At 37.2% G+C, this 21172-nt stretch overlaps 1 protein-coding gene across 6 annotated transcripts in view; it reads left to right on the top strand.

Moving 5' to 3' along the window:
• DLG2 (discs large MAGUK scaffold protein 2) overlaps positions 1-21172 on the top strand; it is a 1009135-nt gene that overhangs the window by 400887 nt on the left and 587076 nt on the right. The gene's annotated exons all lie outside the window — the stretch shown is intronic.

Below are 21172 nucleotides of genomic sequence, written 5' to 3'. Positions count from 1 at the left end.
AATGCACACTAATGGGATATTTCTGGAAAAAGTAGTCTAAAGTGATATATTGTTGGTGTCCAAATTGCTATCCTTTGTTATCCAGAGTTAACAAGATTCTGGGATAAATAGGGCAGATGAGTATTCTGAGTGATCTTGCACAGCTCTCTACCGGCTGGACATCAATTTGTAATGGCTTAGGATGTCTAGGTAATTTTCCTTAATGTAAGGGCCAAAAATATGTAATGATTAAGGTGGCAACCTGGGATGAAATCAGTGGTAAGCATAATGGACCAGATTTCTTATAGTATATATCTGGACACTCAATTTCTACCTCCTAAGATTTTGAGAAAAGTTTGACAAAGCTTATTTCTTGGTTTATTTTGTATATGACTTAATTAATTTGTGCAGCTTTTTTGTAAGCCAAAAAGAAGAAGAAATGATGCTAGTCAATCACTATTTAATTAATCGTGTCATTTATTCATGTGAAGATGAACAAAAACTCTGATACCTCTTCAATACTGAGTGGCACACAGTAGGAGGGAAGTGCTGTTTGCTCCTTAGCAAGCCCATATGGTGGTAGGAGATCCAGTGTCCCTACTGTACAAACAGCACTGAATTTTTCAAAGCATGTTAAACAACATCTGCCAGTGATAAAATAAGTAAAACAGAAGGCTCATTACTTTGTACCTTTCACCTAAGAGCCCTAAAAAAGGAGGCTGAAAAGATCTGTTGGAGAATTTTTTAAATTTTAGAGTGTGAGTGTCATGCTATTATTTTCACCTTTTTTTTCCAAATAATGCTGCAGAGCAGGTTAGTTATATTTCAGCCCTGAAAAAAAAAATATTGGAAAGATTAAGGAAAATTTAGCTAAAAAAGCAAGCATAAGAATAAATTAGTCGTAGGAAGAAATTAATGACAGTCAACATCGTTTTAAAGAAAAGCAAATTTGCTAGATAAACTTCATTCCAATGGGAATTTGCTTGTTCAATGGTCCTAGGTGTCGTTTAGCTTTTTGTAAGGCATTTCATTTAATTTTGTATTTCATCTGGTATAAATAAATAACAGTATACTTTATCAAAATAATATTCCTCGAAGACTGGCATCTCAAAACACGAATCAATGAGAAATGACCCTTACACAGAAGTTTTGAGGGATCATAGAATCATAAAATAGAATCACAGAATGGCCTGGCTTGGAAGGGACCCTAGAGATGATCTAGTTCCAACCCCCATGCCATGGACAGGGACTACTTCCACTAGACCAGGTGCTGAGAACATGTCCAGCCTGGTCTTCAACACTTCCAGGGATGAGGCCTCCGCAGCTTCTCTCAGCAACCTGTGGCAGTGCCTGACCACCCTCACAGTAAAGAATTTCTTCCTCATATCCAATCTAAACCTTCTCTCTTTCAGTTTGAAGCCATTCTACCTTGTGCTGTCACTGCATCCTCTTGTAAATAGTGTCTCTCCACAGTCTTCCACAATTTATAATTGGGTGTGGACAATTTATTTCCATATTTTCACAAATCATTTGGAAAGCCAAATGATTGTGAAAGGCTAAATTCTTGGATGTTAAAATTTGAAAAGAATGCAAAGATTGAAACAGTAGGGGGAAAAAAAAAAAAAAGGAGGACACAGTAATCAGATTGTGCAATCCAGTTACAGTCTAGCCTGTTAAACAGAGGCCATTCAAACAAAATTGTCATTACCTGGAGGAGAAATATTACACAGCCAGAAGGAAGCAGTGGCAACCTGACATACACATGAGGATCCCAAAAGCTGATGTAAGCGATGCTAGGAATGTTCCAGAGGAGAGAACAGACAACTCAATGGGGCTTGTATTATGAACTTGAATGTAAAATCCTCACAAAATTAGGAGTAAGGAGGTGCTTTTATTGGTATGTGCAACAGTGAGGCTATGGAAGGAGATATTGTACCAGGTTTTGGCATCTTTAATTTATAAAGAGAATAAATATCAAAAGAGAGAAGAGAGACTAGAATGGAGAAAAATTCTTCCAGAGACAGACATGACTTAATGACAGTGTATCCCTAGTATGACTAGGAATAAGAGGATTCTTCACAGTAGCAGAGAAAAGCAGAATGTGTACCAGGGTAAGAGTAAACCAAGGGCGGGCAGGGGTTGCTAAAAATGAGAACATAGGATGAGCCATCAAGGAAGGTGTTAGATCTCAGTCCTTTTAGGTTTTCAGGATTAGGTGCTTCTCTGAAATAGGTGTGCATGCTTGTGTTTAAGACTAGCTGCTGTTGTCAGTGTTACGTGTGGCAGTACACTAGATCTCAATGATCCAATGGTGCTTTGTGCTTTAAACCCCAAATCTTGGAGGTGCCTGTTCTTCACTCCAGGCGAGTCAGAAGAAACTTTTTCTACACAGGAATGTGGGGTTAGATGGTATTGTGGAGGGAGATTCAACTCATAGAACTAGTGTATTTTATCACCTCCTTCCCCAGTCAGTAGTTCAAATGGAGAAATGTGGACTTGTATAACTTGGCCTAATGAAAGCATTTATTTCCTTTTTACTTCCTTCCCACTTCCTTGCATTTTAATTCATTAAAAAAGCTCAGTACACCCACCTCCTGGCCTACATGTGTGGAGGATAAAGTTTGAATTCTTCTAGATCGTGAACTTCTGAATTAATTTTCCTTCACTGATTTTTAATCTGTAGTTGCAAAATTTTGATTTAAACAGCAACGTTTGGTTGACAGGGCTGGATGTTTTTCAGTGCTGTCTGCCATCTACATCTCAGTCATATTTTATATAACTGGTTGAAGATTGGGTGGTCTTTAATACAAAGTTCTAGATATAGGATATGTTTTTTCAACTCCTCTTGTGTCATCTTGGGCAGCTTGCTTTATTCTCTTTCCCTTTGCTTTCTTACCTGTAAAAGAGTGATAACATTTTCCTTTCTTTTACAAAGGGCTTTGAGAAAGATTGTAGTGGCTGAAGAGTCTTTAGACCTTTTCTTTCTGTTTGACAGAGAACTAATTCATTATTGTACTACCACTACACATATTCTCAGATCAGTGAATGATATATTCTTGTCTGAAACACTCTAGAACACTTGGGGGTAGGAAGAAACAGAGACCCCCTAGCCTACAATCTATCAGCCCCTAGAAAAAATATAATTGTGCCTTTTTTTTTTTGTCCCACCACTATGCCCCATTATAGCATTTCTTCTTGAACTTCCTGCTTTGACTTGCATCTAAAATAAATTACTTTCAGTTATTCTTGCCCTACTTACCCTCTATCATTCTCTGGCAAAAAGTGACTTTCCTTTGCAATTAGGCAAGGATGGAAGGGTCCATTGTTCAATTGTGAAGTCTTCCAAAAAACCATTTTCATGGTTTTTGCTTAAGTCATCAGGAAAGTCTGCCTTTGTCTTAATGTCTAAAAGAAATTCACTGTCTCAGTAATGAGGGGTCTAAAACTCTAGTGAAATCCTGATAACTGTTGAGGAACGGGTTGCATCTCCTGTTTTACACTCAGATTGGGAACTCTCTAAAGCTTGGCACTCCTTTTTCGTTTTGGATTTCCTTAAAGCCTTTGACAGTGGAATTGAAGTCCTTAACACTGGCACATACTGGAGGTATTATGGCTATAGATAATGGGCTAATCAGACGTTGGCATTCTTTGCATTACCTTAACATTTCACCGGGGAAAAGGGAACTGAGCTCCTGTACCCCTTATTGGAATTTGAAAGTGCAGATGAGAACATAGTCAGAGATTGAGTCTTAAAACCTAGTACTATCAAAATGGAATTTCCCTGATGTACAAATCCACTTCCTTTGTACTCTACCGAGAGACATATTTATTAACTAATATAACTATTTAGCTTTTTCCACTGCTAAGTTTTCAGAAATGAGTCTTTGTTCTCACCTATATACCCCTATAGAATTACTTCTCTGTGAAGAATTTTGTGAGCTGAAAGTACTACATGGGTATCGGGAAGTCTTAATTTTGCCTGCAGTATGTTTTAATTACTTGGTATTACTCATGAGTAGTAGAAAAGATGGAGGTGCACTTTCTAAATTTGTTTTCCCTTTGTTTATTGTATCAGTTGATGTTCCCTTGTGGTCTCTCATGAACTTTGTGAGATACTGCTCAGGCAGTCCAGGTTATCAATGCTGTGTAGTTGCCCTTTCAGTCTCACAAGCTGAGAAGAATTTGCTTCACCTCCCATTCAAGTAAATAATAAAACTTCAAAAGACTTAATTGCATCCAAAATACTGCCCAGTATTTCCACATGAACAAACACAAAGGTCAGTAACAATAGAGAGGCTTTATTACAAAGATCTTTTTTCTGGCTTGAATTCTGCTGAAAATTGTTGTTAAGAAACAGGAATTTATTGATCTTAAAAAAGGACATTACCTGTGCCCAATTCTTTAAAAGTGAATGTCCTTAAATTTTTGGTTGGCTTCTATTGACAGTTGTCTTTGATACAGTAGTAGAAAACTAGTAATTAATATTAGTAATTAGGTAAAATATCTATAGTTACCCCTGCAAACACATTTTACCTGAAGTGATTTGTTTTTATATTCCACTCTCCTGAATAGAAGGGTGTTCACTAGAGCTTCAAAACTGAAGCTTAGACTTTTAAACAATCTTACATCTCCTTTACAGTCAGCAAGCAAAGGTAAACTGCTGGTTTTCATCATCAATTAAGTAAATCTCACATGCTTTCCTGCAAAGGTCTAATATTAATATCCAGATTAGGTAAAAGAAAACTGAATATACAGATAGTAATTCTGTTCCACAAAGCTGAGGAAAATACTGGTAACATCAGTATTCCATATTGCTTGCCCATAATATGTGCCGTAAAGTGGTTGCTGGAGCTTGAAATAAGTTTTTAAACAAGTTATTCTTTCCTTTTTTCGCTCCTGTGATGTAATGCAGCAATGGGGTTGTTTAATTTACAGCAACAAAATGATTTGGGGTTAAATGTTATGGAGGCAGTGAAGAGTTTGTTCTGCTTTTAATTGATGCTGTGACCTACATTGTTCCCCAAGGCAGCACAGACGTTTTTCAGAAAAGTCTCCTGTTAATTATAATTGTACTCTGTGGTGCTGGGTCAGTTGTCATTTGCATTATATAAACTTTAAAAATGGGGAGGGGGGAGTCTGGTTCAGGTTGTTGAGCTCACATTTGGTAAAGCTTTGTTTGCTTGTCAATAACTGTTTCTTGAGTCAATGGTAGCTTCAGTCTCAGAGTCGCTTCTGTACAAACCCCTGTAAATTCTGCGCGCTCCAAGAGGTACCTGCAGAGCTGTGCAGTTGCTGAAAGCAATTCCAGCCTTCTTGGAAAACAAAGCCAAAAGTGCTGAATATTTGTGTCAGCCTAAATTCCCACAGCCTCCTTTAGAGCCAATGTCTGGTCCTGACCATCCTATAACCCTCGTTTCTGGAGTGAATCTTAACCTCATTGCACTGCTGAATGTTCTCCATATTTCCTTGGGGAGGCAACCACATCCATAGGGACTATCATGGGGTTCCTATAACATCTGCCTCACAGAAACAGTGTATATTGGTAACTTGGATGAAAGATGGCTTACATTAGTCAGACATTTTAAAGGAGAGGAAATTTATTTATCTCTAGACAGTAGGAGTTGTTATATTTAATTAGAGCATTTCCTTTCTTTTGTAGACATGCTCATGTGGTCAGATTGCAATATCACTGTTCTTCACTTCCTTGAGAGGTTTTCTGGTGATTGTTGTTGTTTTTTCCCCTCACAGTGTTTATCTTACAGTGTTTATATTAATTATCATAGTTTTTATTTATATTAATTTTTTTAATGTATATTTTCTCTGGATGGGGCTAAAGCCCACTCGTCTCCACTACAACTTCCTTACTTGAAACATTTGGGATTTTATGATTGTTTAGTTATATATAGTTGCTGTCTACAACTACCAGAAAGGAGGTTGTGTCAGGGTGGGGGTTGGCGTCTTCATCCAGGCAATTAGTGATAGGACAAGGGAAAATGGCCTTAAGATGTTCCTAGGGGAGGTTCAGATGGATATTAGAAAAAATTTATTCACTGAAAGAGTGGATAAGCATTGCAACAGAATGCCCATGGAAGTGGTGTTGTCATTAGTCATAGTTCAACTTACAGCTTAATATAATATAGTTACTGTCATGGTATAATCTTTCTGAAAAAGAAACATGCTGTATCTTAAAATGTACTGCTAGTATCTTTGCTTTACACTGATCGCTGCTGCCTCAGTCAACTGCCCTACCTAATTTTTTCATGTATTCATTCTCCAGTTAAGGGATTGAAATTATTTTTCTCTTCGCTTCATACTGTAAACCTTCACCCATGCAGAAAAGCACAAGGAAATGGTGAAATATGAGCTATGTAAGCAGTCTATTCAATGCTATTAGAAATACATGCTCATTCTGTAGTGAACTCAAAGCTTCCTGATTGTTTATATAAACTGTTTATAGGAGGTTTACAGCTACAAGGGGGATATTTTTTTGTTTGTTATTTGAAAAAGTATTTCCCAGGGTAGAAGTGGTCATGATAAAATGATATCTTTATAGTTGAATTGTGGTCCAAGGATGCTAATGGAAAATAATACTCTTTAATTTCTTTGTGCAATAGAAATGTAGAGCTTACTGTGAAATCAAGTGTCTATCTCTAAGAAGAATATATTTGGTTAAAATTTTGTTTCAGTGTTGGAATCCAGTTAAAAACACATTTTTATTCAGACCCTTTATTCAGTAAAGTACTGAAAAGATATACAGGAATTAGTAGATAACTTGGAGAATTTTAGAGAACAAAAAAAACCATTAAGAGTAAACTGATTAACTCACCTGGGAGTGAGGTTTTACCATGGGAGAATTTTTTCTACAATGTCTTTTGCACTCAACCCTCAATAACAAAAAAACAGCACTTTTTCACTTGTTTAAGAAAACCAATTTGTTACTGATTAAGTTGCAAATGAAGAACGGCTGAGTTTAGTTTAATCCGTAGTTAAAGCCTGTAGAAATTTCAGACATCAAGACTTAGAATCCCATAAAGCCTGGACAATTAAGAGACCTTTCCATATTGAGCATCCTGTTATGAGGCAACCATGCACCTGATTCCAACACTACGAAACAAAAATAAAATTTGTTCTAATTGCAACAGAGAGTACCCAGAGAATTGATGAAATTATACTTTTGCTATGATTTGGTTTTCTACAAGGCACAGTATATTGTTGAGAGACAGAATATGCATTGATGCTTTACTACATAGGCCTTCGGTGCTATTGCAGATTTTAGTTATCATTGAATGAATTGGCTTAGATCTTTACACACACATAATTGCAATGTATTCTACTTATCTAAGAAGAGTTATATCTCACTTTGGCCATAGGAATTTGAAAATTAAAAGTTGGGGTTTTTTTGATAAATAAACCTTTTCTCAGTTACATATTTAAACCTTGCAGTTGCAAGCAAAATACAGCTCATACTTAATTTCTGTCCTATAATCTGAGGGTTTCTGCCTCTTCTCATGACCTCTGAGTCTTTAGAAATATGCAGTTTAACTCATAATCCTAAGTTTCCAATAACAAGATTCTTAGATTTTGCTTAGAAACACTGTGAAAAGAGTTGTGATTTTCTTAGCTTAAATTGTCATTCATCTTAAATGCCAAAACTTCTGGATTCAAAATTTTCAAAGTTCCTTTTAAAAGTTTCTAAAATAATAAAGACCTGGAATTATTTCTAAAATAATGTGGGCCCGGAGACACATGCTTCAACTTTGAAGTTCTACTTTGAGAATGAGTTGGACAATAGGACACACCTCCAGCTCACTTCCAACTCAACTTGTAATTCTATAGCTCTGTGATTTTAATTGACATTTATTAGGGATTGATTTTGAAGAGTGCAATTATATACTGAACATTTAAAGACTCCAAACTTTAAAATCTCACCCTCTGTTTCCTAGACAGACCTTGGTCACTCCAAATGTTTAGTTCAGCTTTTCCCTTCCTCTGTTTCATTTTGACTCCTACAGTGCCAGGCTACTTTTTCTGGTAACTTTGAAATACTTGAACATTTTGCTTTGGCTTTGCCTTCTCTTCCCCTGACCTTGACAAGTCCCTGTTGGCATAATCACACTACAAACTTTTTATATCATACTGATGTCAATGATGGTGTAACTTTCAGATATTATGTTTGCAATGAAGTACAAGAATTGGAGTAAACTTGAGTGACATATCTTTTCTGAAATAACCTGCATTTAGAATTAGGTAAATACATCATTTTGTCAAACTTGTAAAAGAAGAAAAATTAAAAATCTATTTTTCAAGCCATTCAGGAACTTTTCACTAACCAGTGTTAACAAAGTGTACAAAATCAACTCCTTCTTGCTGAAATATTTTTTTCCCTTCAATCTACATTGTTGTGAAAAGGGAACTCATGCATAAGGCGACAGTGTCGTTGGAACACAAAATGAAAAGACAGACCCTCTCCCAAATAGTTTCTTAATTAAGTAAAAGAGAAAATTGATGAGGTAGGGCAGAAGAGGTAAAAAACCATATTAACATAGTAAGAAAGCACAGACTACTGATAATTTTTCATAGAATCACAGAATCATAGAGTCGTTTGGGTTGGAAGGGACCGTAAAGATCACCTAATTCCAATCCCCCTGCCACAGGCAGGGACACCTTCCACAAGACCAGTGTGCTGAGAGTGCCATCCAGCCTGGCCATGAATACTTCCAGGGATGGTGTAATAATAACTTCTCTTTTTATATTAATTACTACTCTGAAGAAAGATCATAAAGGAGCAGCTTTGTGGGATGTTTGCTGTCATAATTTAAGTGCCACTCCTGGGAACCTGGTGGGAAACTGAACTAAGAAGACTCAGTTTTATTCTTCTTGTTGGAAATATGTGATCCCTTCTAACATCTGGAAAAAAACTCAGTCTTCACTTACAGAAGGGGTCCAAAAGTACATACTGAAAGTGGCCAAAGGACAATTTCACATGACCTTAGTGTACTAGATGTTTTGGGACAAAGGGGATAAAACTTCTTCCCTGATGATTCTAAAGTATTTTTAACACTGCTTTTACCTCTGCAGCAAAACCTTATGGGGAAAGAAAAGTTCTTCCACTGTTGTGTTCCCGTGTTAGGCCAAGGGCTGGTGCACCAGCCTGGAAGTATGTTAGCTAAACCCTGTTCTAGGTTCTCTTACTTCTGGCAATAACTGACTTTAAAATCTTCTATAGATGAATTAACAGGGCTTTCACAAGGCCGTTCCAAGCAGCCATGGGGAAAAAAAGCTAGATCCATAGTAAGTTATTAAATATGACTCGCTGGTCATTGGTGTAATTTGGAGATGGTTGCAGTCTGGTATCAGCAGGTAGAAATTTTGCCTGTGCTTGCAGAGTATAAGCCCCTTCCTGCAACTTTTCAAACAACCAGGTGACTTCATGAGCTCTAAGATTTTTTTTTAATGTTTTGAGGGTTTACTGTTTCCTGCCTTACTTCCTAGTAATTCAGCAGTTTAAATTAGGTGTTTGCTGAGCAAATTCCAAAGTTGTTCTGTGCATGTCAGCACTTACCTTCCTTAGCTGCTGGGAAAGAGGTAGCTTTTGAATGAGTAATTGATCTCAAAGAGTGAAACCTGTCATCTTAGTTTATCCCCCTAATAGCACTGATGACTTTTCTTTCCAGGTCTGTGTATCTGTTGGGAAAGATATCTTGGGATGAGAGAGTGTCAGTGGGTATATTGGAGAAAAGATTGATAAAAAATACTAGAGAAACATGTGAAAAGGGTCTACAGAAAGGCACCATGTGTGGAAGAGTGAGTCTGAGCAATGTGAAAAAATTACAGGAATGGAGGAAAAGAAAGAAGGAAAATGTGTTTGTAAGTTGCCTTTGGAAAAAGTATTTGCTGTTTGCAGAGTAAAGGCTGTATAATGTCCACTGGTTGAAATTCCTTTCCTCTTGGTTTCTCATTTATGTGTTGGCTGTGTTTCACAGAGACGCAACAATATTTGTAGCAAGACCAAGACTGAGCCACATCTAAATCCAGAGAGCAGCTTTTATTGGTTAACATGGGAAAAGCTGGAGAGGTGGACTGAGGTTTTTTCTATCTTGAAGCAGATGACACCAGCACATTCACACAGGATCCAGATTTGAAAAGTCAAGGATTATACTGCCTAGTCAAGCAACAATCTGTACTTTTATATTATCTATCAGATTATCTGAAGACACATGATTTTGCATGGCAACAGCCTGTGAAAACTTAACACTGTGCACCTGTGGTGGTACTTGAGATCCACAAAATCAGAACAAGTTAGTATTAAAAAGACAACAAAAATACACTTATAGTTACATCAAGCTATTGTGCGTAAAAATACAGTGCTATCTCATTTATAGGAATTAGTTGGGTGGTATGATGCAAAGAGACCCCATGAACTGCAGCAAAACATACTTTTCATCCTGGTTTAATGTTTATGTTAGTAGGCAAACAGAAGTTCTCTATGCCCTAGAGTGGTGTCTGTTGTTTAATTTGTTCTTCCTACATCTTAATAGAATGTAACTCATTATTTGTTAATATTATTTGATTTTTTTCAAATGATTAATTACTCAAGCTAAAAACTAGGCTTTGTAAGTGAGGGCTCAGCATGTTCATGCAAAGGGACTTTCTGAAAAGTGAATACACAGGACATTTTTATTGTTTCTGTTGCTCTATGAATTTTCAGACCTTCTAAAACAGATTGCTTCCTAACTATAATTATGGCCAAGCATCTAACATTCTGGTTGAATAACCCAAAGAATTCATGATTCAAGCACATATCCGTGGTTCTTCAGTATCAGTGGATCAAAGAACTCAAAACTGCTCTAATTCCTATTTCTAAAGGTACATGAGAACTGGTGTCATTGACATCAATTTTTTTTTCTTTTCAGTGTGCCTGGTTTTAGTGCAAAAGCTATGCCCATGTAAGGAAACAGGCTATTCCAATACTTTCTAAATTGCTACAAATGAAGATATTTCAACATTTCAAAGTTAATTCTAGGGGAGAATAGCATGAAGCTGTATCATGGAGCATTTGGTTGGTGAAACAAATATTTAAAGTAAGACACAGCTTTGGCATAGTGCTCCATATTACAATGCCCTGCAGGAATTTGTAAGTTAAAAGCTGTCACATATATAACACCAGGATTTATTGCATTTGACATTATTGAATAGGCTGGAATATTGCATATTAAAAATAAGCAATGTGTGTTTATAACTGTATAATATGTTCTAAAACCAGCTAAATTATTTCCTCAGAATAATTTGATGGGCTGCTTCTTTTTTCTTTTCTTTTTTTTTTTTTTTTTTTTCATACAAGTGCTGCTATTATCTAGGTGCAAGTTAGGCCAAAGTTCTTAGGAGTGGAGAGAAATATGTATCCTCACAGGCTTGCAGAGCATTGTTCAGAGACACTGCTGAATTAGACTGGCTCTTTCTGTTCTGTGTGTAGAGGCTGGCTGTTCTAAAAGATAAATCATTATATAACCTTATACTGGTAAAGGAGTTGCTTAGTTCAGCTTAATTCCTCTGATGGGAGAGGGCAAATTTGGGGTTCTCTCCTCTGTTATCTTTACTTGAGACAGTCACCTGATGAAATGAGAAGCAATGCAGAATAATCCAGGACTTTTTACTGATGAACTTTCTGTTAAAATCCAAACCAAAAGAAAAGTATGTTTCAAAAGCTGTGACCTGAACTTTATCCAATAATCAATTTTGTGCAGCTGACAAGCTCAATTACTAAAGTCTTGATCTTAATAAAACCTGGCTACTATAAATCATCTAATCTGATGCCTGAAGCATTTGTCTCGAGCTTGTAATATATCCTTATTACAGCTTATACTGCAGAAATTTTCTACTGCACTTCATTTACAGAGCTGAGAATCTGAAATCAAATGAAGAGCTAGATGGCAATGGAAATGGTGGGAAAAGAGGTGACTGCTTGGATTATTAGAACTGCATGCCTTAGGCTAAACAAAGCTGAGATTCCACTTCCAGGTGAAAGAGAAAATGGTTGTTTGCTTTCTTAAAAGATGATGAGCTAAATATGGCTGTTGACCAACAGTTCTAACCATAGTGAAACCTTTCCTCTTTCCAGACTTTTTGTGAATCCTTGAGCACAAAATGACATTGTGTGTGCACAAACCATCTGTTTATGGTGGCTGAGTACTATAAATATGGATGGTGCTGGATATTCCTAACATGCTGAGGCTTAGTAGATCTAATGGCATAACACAGCATGTCCTTCAGAGGAAGGAGGTTCAGAAGTAACATGAGAAAAAAATGGGTCAACTTCATAAAAAAGACATGGATTTTCTATTAGTTCATCTTTGTGGTTTTGTATTTCTTAGATTATTTTTCCAGGGAGGGAATTTTGGATGATTTTCGTACCATAGTGAGAAATGTGAAGAGACAAAGCTAAGAGGGGGTCACCTATTATGAAAACCTCTGTGTAGCAGTCACATTGAGAAGGTGAAGCCTCAGTTCTCTTGCAACTTGTCATGATGAAAAGCAGAGTTTAAGGCTTTGGACAAGTGGTGTCTCAGAGTCTTAAAAGGGAATTCATTTTAAATCCAATATAATTTTATGAACCTTTGGCTTTAAATCCAGATTTACCAGGTGACAAATGTCTTTTTAGATGTAGGAGTATCCCACAGATTAAAAGGAATATTTTTCTGGGTCCTTGGGTATTTGTTGTGAAGGAAGTATAAATAGCTTTGTTGAGTAAGCACAAATTTTACAGTGTGCACTAAACTAGGTTCTGTGGAGTGCTACTGAATACTGCAGTTGCTAGTTTAGCTGTAAACTGTTCACTTAAAATTAGTCCCCGCTGTCATAAAGCTTAAGATTTTCATATATACTGTGTAGGGAGAGATAAAGACCTTCCAATTGATGGCTAATTCTAGTCTTGTCATTTTTTTCTGTCTTGTATTACCATGCTGACACTGATTGTTCCAAAAAGTCACTGGAGAGTTGAACTGTACTGATTTCAGTATTTCCTTAGTGATGGCCACACCCCTATTTCCCTAAGTGCACCCTAAGTGCCTTCTTATTCTTTAGAAAGGGTATTTTATTTGTTTTTAAGAGGGAGGTTCAGGAAACATTAAATATCCTATTCCCAGCAGTCTCCTGGAGGAAACTGTATACCAGAGCTAGAGATGAGGGCCATGCCATGTAGAGCAGCACAGCTTTGTTAGGGGTTTGCACTGGCACTAAGAGAGCCAGCACTCCTCCCACACCACTGACCAGAACAAATTGACTCTCCACAGCTTTTCTTTGCCCATTCATGTAGGTCGTTCCTCTAGTGGCCATACAGCAGGATTCTTGAGTTATTTTAGCAATGCTGATGTTCAGCTCAGTAAAGAAAATATGTATTTCACTCTGGCGAGGTGATCAAGCATACCTGGGTGAAAGGATATTGTGAAAGCGAAGAAGTTAAAAGAAATGAATGATAATTCTGGCATCAAATGATACACAGAAAAGGAATCAGAGTGAGCCTTTTCTAGCACTCCAAAGCATACCAATATAGCGTCTGCTAATGAAAATTGCTCTAATAATTTGAAATGCATGCATATCAGATGTACATATCCCATGCACTTAAATATTTTAACTAAATGGAACTTCTCTTGGAAATTTTAATTGCCTTTTTAAGTGTGTTACATTTTCAGCCAGATGCAAACTATTTAATCTGTTCCAATGCTCCACTCATGGACAATATTTGAGATTTTCATCTTCCTCATAAATTACACTTTAGATTTTGATGAAAATATCTTCCCAGATTAAGTATGTTGGTTACCCATGTCCTAATTTTTCTTGAGAGCAGGCTGTTTCTTGTGTAATTGAACTTGGGTATTCCTGAATTTGTATGATTTCAAATACCTTAATTAAAATAACAACAAACATTGATTATGACAGACTTATGACCAAAACTTGTGATAAAATCTTATTAATCCCTTTTCTGCTTACTCAGACAATTGGTATCATTCTGTCTAAATACTGGTATTTACAAGTTTGTTGTCAGCTAAATAAACTCTCAATTTTTACATTGGTTATATCTGTACAGATGCCCAGCACACTGAGTGTTCTTTTATCCATATATTTACATATTCATATATTCTTTGACACCTCTGCATATATTATAAGGGGGGAGGAGGAGATGGTGTCCAAATTTGTCACAGAAGATGTTAATATGCATTAAAATGTTCAAAGAGCAATATTCATCTTAGCCTCTACATTGAGGAGATATCAAAGCAACTCAGCAGTGTGTTATGAGCAGCTAATTTGAAACTTCTGTTCCCTGTTAGTGTCATTCTTTGAGTGAGATTTTGTTTAACTGCAAAATCTAACCCAGACTTTTCCTTTTTAATGCTGGGAGGCTGCTCAGAATGTATCACTTGGGAGTGCTGTGTGTTCACAGTGAGAAAGTTCATAAAAACCACGCACCAGCATTTCCCCAAAGGATAAATCAATTAAAATATTTCTAATTTACTACTGTTGAACATATTGGGTGAACTGGTAAAGCGAAACAATTGAATATTCACCTTAGTGAGATTTCAAGATTGAACTAGTGATACAGGTTCTCAGTCTAGTGGCTAGACCAATTTAAATACTAAATCCAAAACTCCATGTGGTTCCCTATTCCAAGACATGGGAAAAGAGTTTTAACACTTTTCAGATCATTTTCATAAACATAGAATACTCTAACAGCAACCTCCATCCAGCCTTCAGTGTGTCTAGGCTTTTGATCACCTCAGGATGCTTCACTGCATCCTCCTTTCAGTACTGTTGCCAAAAAAACTGGAACTACTATTTTAACATGGCTAGTTCAGATGCTGAGAAACAGCTGAGGTAATTAATAAACCCAGATTCTCTGAGATTTTGGTGTAGTTTATATTTAACTATTCCATGGGCCAGAAGAAATGAAAATGTTAAGGCTGATACCCTGACAATATTTGTGGAATTGGGCAAGATTTTTTTCTCATCTGGTGTGACCTCTTTTTTCAGTGGTTTCTGAAAGGATCTTCCACTGGTGTAAACCACTTTCAGGAGATACTAGTGAGAGGAAATTTCTTTACTGTAATAGTCAGAGAAAAAGGATGTGATTCTGCCAAAAGGAAATAGAATAAGTGACTGAAAAACTGGGGCATAGCAAGGAAATAAGAATCCAACCTCAAAAGAAGTGTTCATTATACTACCTATCTATATTATGTATCATTATAGCTGGGAACATGTATTCTGTTAGATTCTTGTTTGCTTTTGCTGATGTCAACCATTATCCAGATGGTATAGTGCCTTTTCAGTATTCACCTCCTTTTTATGTTACACTTTTCCTGATCTGCATTTTTCACAGGTTTTTATCTTTCCTTTTTTTCCTTAGAAAAGATATTATAATGTCCTTCATTCTCAGCCCTTTTGCCATATTTTTCTTTCCACTGAAACCAATTCTTAGTTCATAAACTTAATTTGTCCCTTTCTCTTAAACAAGCTTTCTGTCTCTGCTGTTCTCAGATTTAATGGACTGAGTGCTTCAGAAGCAAATATTGCTTGTAAAAAATATTGTGAGCTATTGGTATTATTTTCAGATCCTGCAACAGTAAGGACTGTATGCATAAACTCTAATATAGATATTTCACACATATGAATTCTGAGGTTTGGTGCTATGAACCAACATATTTTTGATACCAGCCGAGAAAGCACAAAATTATCTGTGTGAAGCTTGAAGGGCTGTTTTTTTGAGAATCAGTGGGGAAAAAACCCCTCTTCTTAATGAGACCTGATAAGGTAAAAAGGAAGAAACTGGATCATCCCCTAGTAAATGTGGCAGTCAGGCAGTACAGAGGAATGTGTGACTCGAGTCACAGAGTGGGTGGTGGCATCAGCCAGGGGAAGGGGTGGGTGTTTTGGTTTTTTTGCTGAAAAGACTTCTAGTTGGAAGCACAGACTGGAGAGCCATGAACTCGGTGTTTATGCTCAATCACCTCTCTTTGCACACATTCCTTTTTAGTATCCATAAAATAGATAAACACTTTGTCCTAAATTTTCAGGACTCCTATTTGCCCCATTAGCCAGTCTCTTTAATGAATACACAATAGAAAAGAATTAACGTAGAAAGATATGCAAGTATTTGATGAACCTTATGCTTTTTCTTCCCAGAGGACTTGTAGGTGCCCCTTCCCTGGAAGTGTTTGTCCCAGTTTGAGACAAATTCAGAGGAACGTCCAAATTTGAATGTCCTCCCATAGAAGGTCCTCCCATAGAAGGTCACAGCCACACCTCCCCAGCCAGGTTCGGGGAAAAAAAAATTTTTTCTCAGAGGAAAGTGAAAGAAAAAAAATATTTATTTGACAGACACAATGCACAATAGGAAAAGAATAATGCTAAATAATAAAACCTCTCGCTGTGGAGAGAAACCTGGGAAGATTTTAGAGTCCTTTGTGGGTGTGTCTTTCTCCTCTTTGGAGCTGGGTCGGCTTGGGCCCCCAGGCCTCGGTGGAAAGCTCTCCCAGTGATTTCAGGTGTTCTGAACACTTCCAGAAGAGAAGAAGAAGAAACCGAAGTCCCAGGGGAAAAAGAAAAAAAAATTAACTCTCCATCTCTCTCTGGAGAAAACAGTTGAAAGCTGGCTGAGAAGCAGCAAAGGGTGCTTCCTCCTCTCTTGCCGCCACAGAAGCACACAGAGCAGATAGTAGTGACCTTGGAGCACAAGCTGCTTTGAAAAGTTTGGCTTTTTTTTCTTCTCCCACACCCAGTTTTAAAGGCACAGAAAGGCACAGGAATCATGTCTGGGCATTGAGCTGCAATAGGGGATACACATTGTAAAGTCATCCCAAGACAGTGTTCAAGGCCAGCTTGGGCAGGGCTTTGAGTAACCTGGTCTGGTGGAATATGATTCTGCCCATGGCAGAGGAGTTGGAACTAGCTGATCTTTAATATCCTTTCTGATTCAAACCATTCTATGATTAACTTTTGATGTCATTTTTATTCAAGTGAACAATTTTAATACTCGTGTAATTTAAATCACATCTTTTTTTTGCCTGGTTCCCTCCTAGCGCACAACAATATGATTGAAATCTCCTTCTGTCTCTCTGAGTTGCTGCGTACTAACAGGTGATGTCATCAGCACAAGAACTTAGAGAGACATAAATATATATAGAAAACTTTTCCAGGCACTGAAAAGCATGTGACAGATATCTGAGGAAGAATCAATCAACTATTTGAACAGTGCACGTAATTCAAAACAAGAAGTACAAATAAGTGAAACTGTCAGGAAAATCAACTGATGAAATTTAAATTTTAAATTACTATTACCCAGGACACTAGGATTAAAATACCTAACCTTTCAGAAAATGCTATCCATCTTTTTTAGCAATGATAGTATACAGAATTATGATGCTGTCGTTAGCATTACATCAAAAACTAGTACAGTACTGATGGAAGAGGGAGAGACTTGTACTTACTGAGCTGTGATCTCTACCTGCTGTATCTCCATGGCAGTTCTTGCCAATTTTCCTTATCTTACCATCTTACAAGTCTACTCAGATGCAAACTCAAGGGTTTTCCCTCTTACCACTGTTCTAAGTGCTCCTTTGTGTTTGTGTAGATGATCACATAACCTAACACTGTTCATATATCCGTCTATATTCTTGACAGCAGATTTTTGATGTTCTTTTGTTTACTCTTTGGAACATGCTGCAAAAGCTTCAGCTTGTCATAGTCTGTTTAAATGATTTTAGAAAGAAACCTGTTCACATGTAAATTAAGGGACTTGGTGCCACTAGATCTTCTGGCAGAAGTGAAACTCAGTAAATGTGTACTTGCCTCATCTTTATTCTCCATCTATCAATTCATAGGAAGAAAGACTCAGGGAGCTCAAGGCCAGGAGGAGCTGCTTGAAGAGCCATTAGATTTAGTCAGATTTCCTTAGGCCTTAACTTGCATTGGAATGAAGAATATTTGTATTTCAAAGACTTGTATCTCCTTGCAAAGCCTTCAGTCCTGAAAGGTATCAGGCAACAGAGAAGCCATCACTTCCTTGGGCAATTTGTTCTGATGGCTCCTTTCCCTACCTTGCAAGTGTAAAGTTGTCCAACAATAGTTTACAGTTGCTGGTTGTTGTTATGGCTTCTTCTACTATATAAAACACTGTATTCAAATAACTTCTCAATCATCAGATGGAAAGTTAAACAGCTTATGCTTTTAAAACTTTTGCTGAAAGAAAATTTTTCCCCATCATTTGAATATTTTCTTTTTCTGGTCTTGGTTTACAATGTCCTTATTAAAATGTAGACATTTTAGTTTTATGTAGTATCCCTGCATTGGAGTTATGGTTCACTGCACTGAAGTAAAATGGCTTCTGTACTGCCCTTTGTGCTAAATGGATATATTGCTCTTCAAATTTATATCTGGGGATTAAATTAAATTTTTCTGAAATAAGCAGGGAATCATAGAATCAAATAATGGGTTTGGTTGGAAGGGACCCTTAAAAATCACCTAGTTCCAATCCCCCTGCCGTGGGCAGGGACACTTTCCACAAGACTGGCTTGTTCAAAGCCCCATCCAACCTGGCCTTGAACACTTCCAAGGATGAGGTGTCCACAGCTTCTCTGGGCAACATCTTTCACCACATTTTTCTCACTATTTTGATCATATTTTTTTTTCCTGATTCCCAATCTAAACCTACTCTCTTTTAGTTAAAACTGCTTCTCCTTGTCCTGTCACTACAGGCCCTGCTAAAAAGTTTATTTCCATCATTCTTAAAAGCCTTCTTTGTATACTGAAAGGCTACAAGAAGGTCTCCCTAGAATTGTCTCCTATCAAGAATTAACAACCCCAGCTCTCTCAGCTTGTCTTCACAGCAGAGGTGCTCCATCTCTCTGATCATCTTTATGGCCTCCTCTTCACCTGCTCCAACAGGTCCATTTTCTTCTTATGTTGAGACCCCAGAGCTGGACACAGCACTGCAGGTGGGGTCTCACCAGAGCAGAACAAGGGGCAGAATCCCCTCCCTCGCCCTGGTGCCCATGCTGCCTTGGATGTAGCCCAGGACATGGTTGGCTTTCTGGGCTGCAAGAGTTTTTTGTCAGGTCATGTCTGGTTTGTCGTGGTTTTCATGTTTCATAAATGTGGTAGGAGTTTCTTTGCTCCTCTGTCACAGGCCTTCAGTTATTTCCAGAGCCCCTGTTTTCCAGTATTCAACCCCCCCTTTCTGTAGATTTTACCTATTTTCTTTAGTTCTAAGTTTGCAACTTACTTGTACTAAATATATATATATATATACACACACACACATATATATATATATATATATATATATATATATATATATATATATATGGGGAGAGAGAGAGAGAGAGAGAGAGAGAATAGGAGTAATTTCAACTAATTCCTTGACTAAGCCTGTGTTTTCTTTGGGATCAGAGGTGAGAAATAGGCACTTTTAAGGTGTTACTAATCTGAACTAACATAGGCATCTAAAAGTGCCTATTTCTGTCCTTTGGCTAAAAATAAAATAGGTGGCTTTTAAAGTGAGCCAGATTTCCAAAGGTGTTTACAAAGCAAGCGCTATTACTTGTTCAGGGAATCCCATCCCTTTTGGGGGAATGGACATCTACAGCTCAGCCTTTAGTATTCCTAACCTGACTGGTCCTTATGCCATCCAAAATTTTCATCAGAAGCACCTTTTTGTATCTCAAAAGTTTTCATGAAGTGGTTCAGTAGTGCAGGATGTGCTGCTATAGCTACAAATTTACGTGAGAGACATTTTCATTTAAATCATGTTGCTCCACTGTTGACTACTTTTTAAATTTATCATCTAGTCAGTTCTTTGTCTGTTAAATCTATGCTTTAATGCTATTTAGTAGTGCTAACTTTCTAACTGCTTCATATATAATAGCCTTTCAGAAGTCTGGATATTTTACATTTGACAGTTGTCATCCTAAGTCATATGCTCAACAGAGGATGAAAACAGGTTTAGGAAGACCTGCTTTCCATAAAATCTGGGGCAAGCAGTTAGCAACAGTATTCTTTAATTTCTAGTCAACTGAGAATCTCTGGTTTCTATCAATGGGCTTTTTCTAAATATCTGAAGAAGGACCAGATATAGCAATATGCTTCTTATGATCCCTCACAGAGTTGCTGTGCAGCTTTTATATTCCACTAAGAAGTTCCTAAATGTTCCTAATAGCTCCTTATCTCAACATCAGCTGCACCCATAATGTGATAGAATAATAACTCCATTTGAGAGTATTTTATTAGTTGCTTAATGTAAGAATAGATAAGGAACTTTCACTTGAGATAGAAAGTGTGTCTAAATGTGGACTTTTTAGTGGTTATAACCATCTGTATAAGTGTAACATTATTAATGTACCTTTAGAGGTAAACTTTTTTTTTTTGGTCATTTGAAAGGTAGCACATGCTAATTATCAATTCTACTTCTCTATTAAAATCATGAACCAGTTCAGCTCCTCAGATCATAATTTTGGCCAGAAGATTTACAGAGTTGTTTACTTGAAAAAAGTGATGTTTGGGCAGAAAATACGTTTCTTAGTCATGACTGTCAAGTCTTACAGTAGAACGTACAAACTATATTAAGATGTGCAACTGCCCTTGTAACTTGTGTTCTTTCTCTGTATTCTCTAAAAAAGGTATTGAATGCCTGGTATGTAAAAAGATATTTTGGCCTTTTTCTCAGAACTGCCAGGGGCAATGAGGCATCTTCACTTTTTCTGTTCTGAGTCCAGGTGACGCTAGAGTCAAAGCAGCAACTGGTAAAAATTGAATGAATTCATACAGAGCAGACATCCCTCCCCTTGATTCATCCAGACTTCTGGACTTACCCCATTATGTTTCGTGTTCTGAAAACACCAAACTGTAGTGATTCACTGGTTTCCTTGGCTTGTGAGCAATACCCTTTATTTTTTCATTACATCAGTCTTTATACTTCTGACATCCTCTTGTAATTTCATCCTTACAACAAAACTCTGGTTTTCCTTGTTTTCCAACGCAGGTAAATCCTGTTGCCCAAAATAACTGAGCTGGGTACCAGAGAGAGGTTATTTAATACGTGAAATATATTTAAATATTCTTCCAAAGTTGCAGAAACAAGATTTTATGGATAATTTAATTTTGAATTTGTGAAGGGGCTTTGGGTTGGAAAGCTATTCAGACCTAAATT

Source organism: Aphelocoma coerulescens, chromosome 1, assembly GCF_041296385.1.
Source record: "Aphelocoma coerulescens isolate FSJ_1873_10779 chromosome 1, UR_Acoe_1.0, whole genome shotgun sequence".
NCBI classification, from domain to species: Eukaryota; Metazoa; Chordata; class Aves; order Passeriformes; family Corvidae; genus Aphelocoma; species Aphelocoma coerulescens.
The sequence above is the reverse complement of the archived record's forward strand: the minus strand, read 5'-3'. Positions and strand labels throughout refer to the sequence as shown.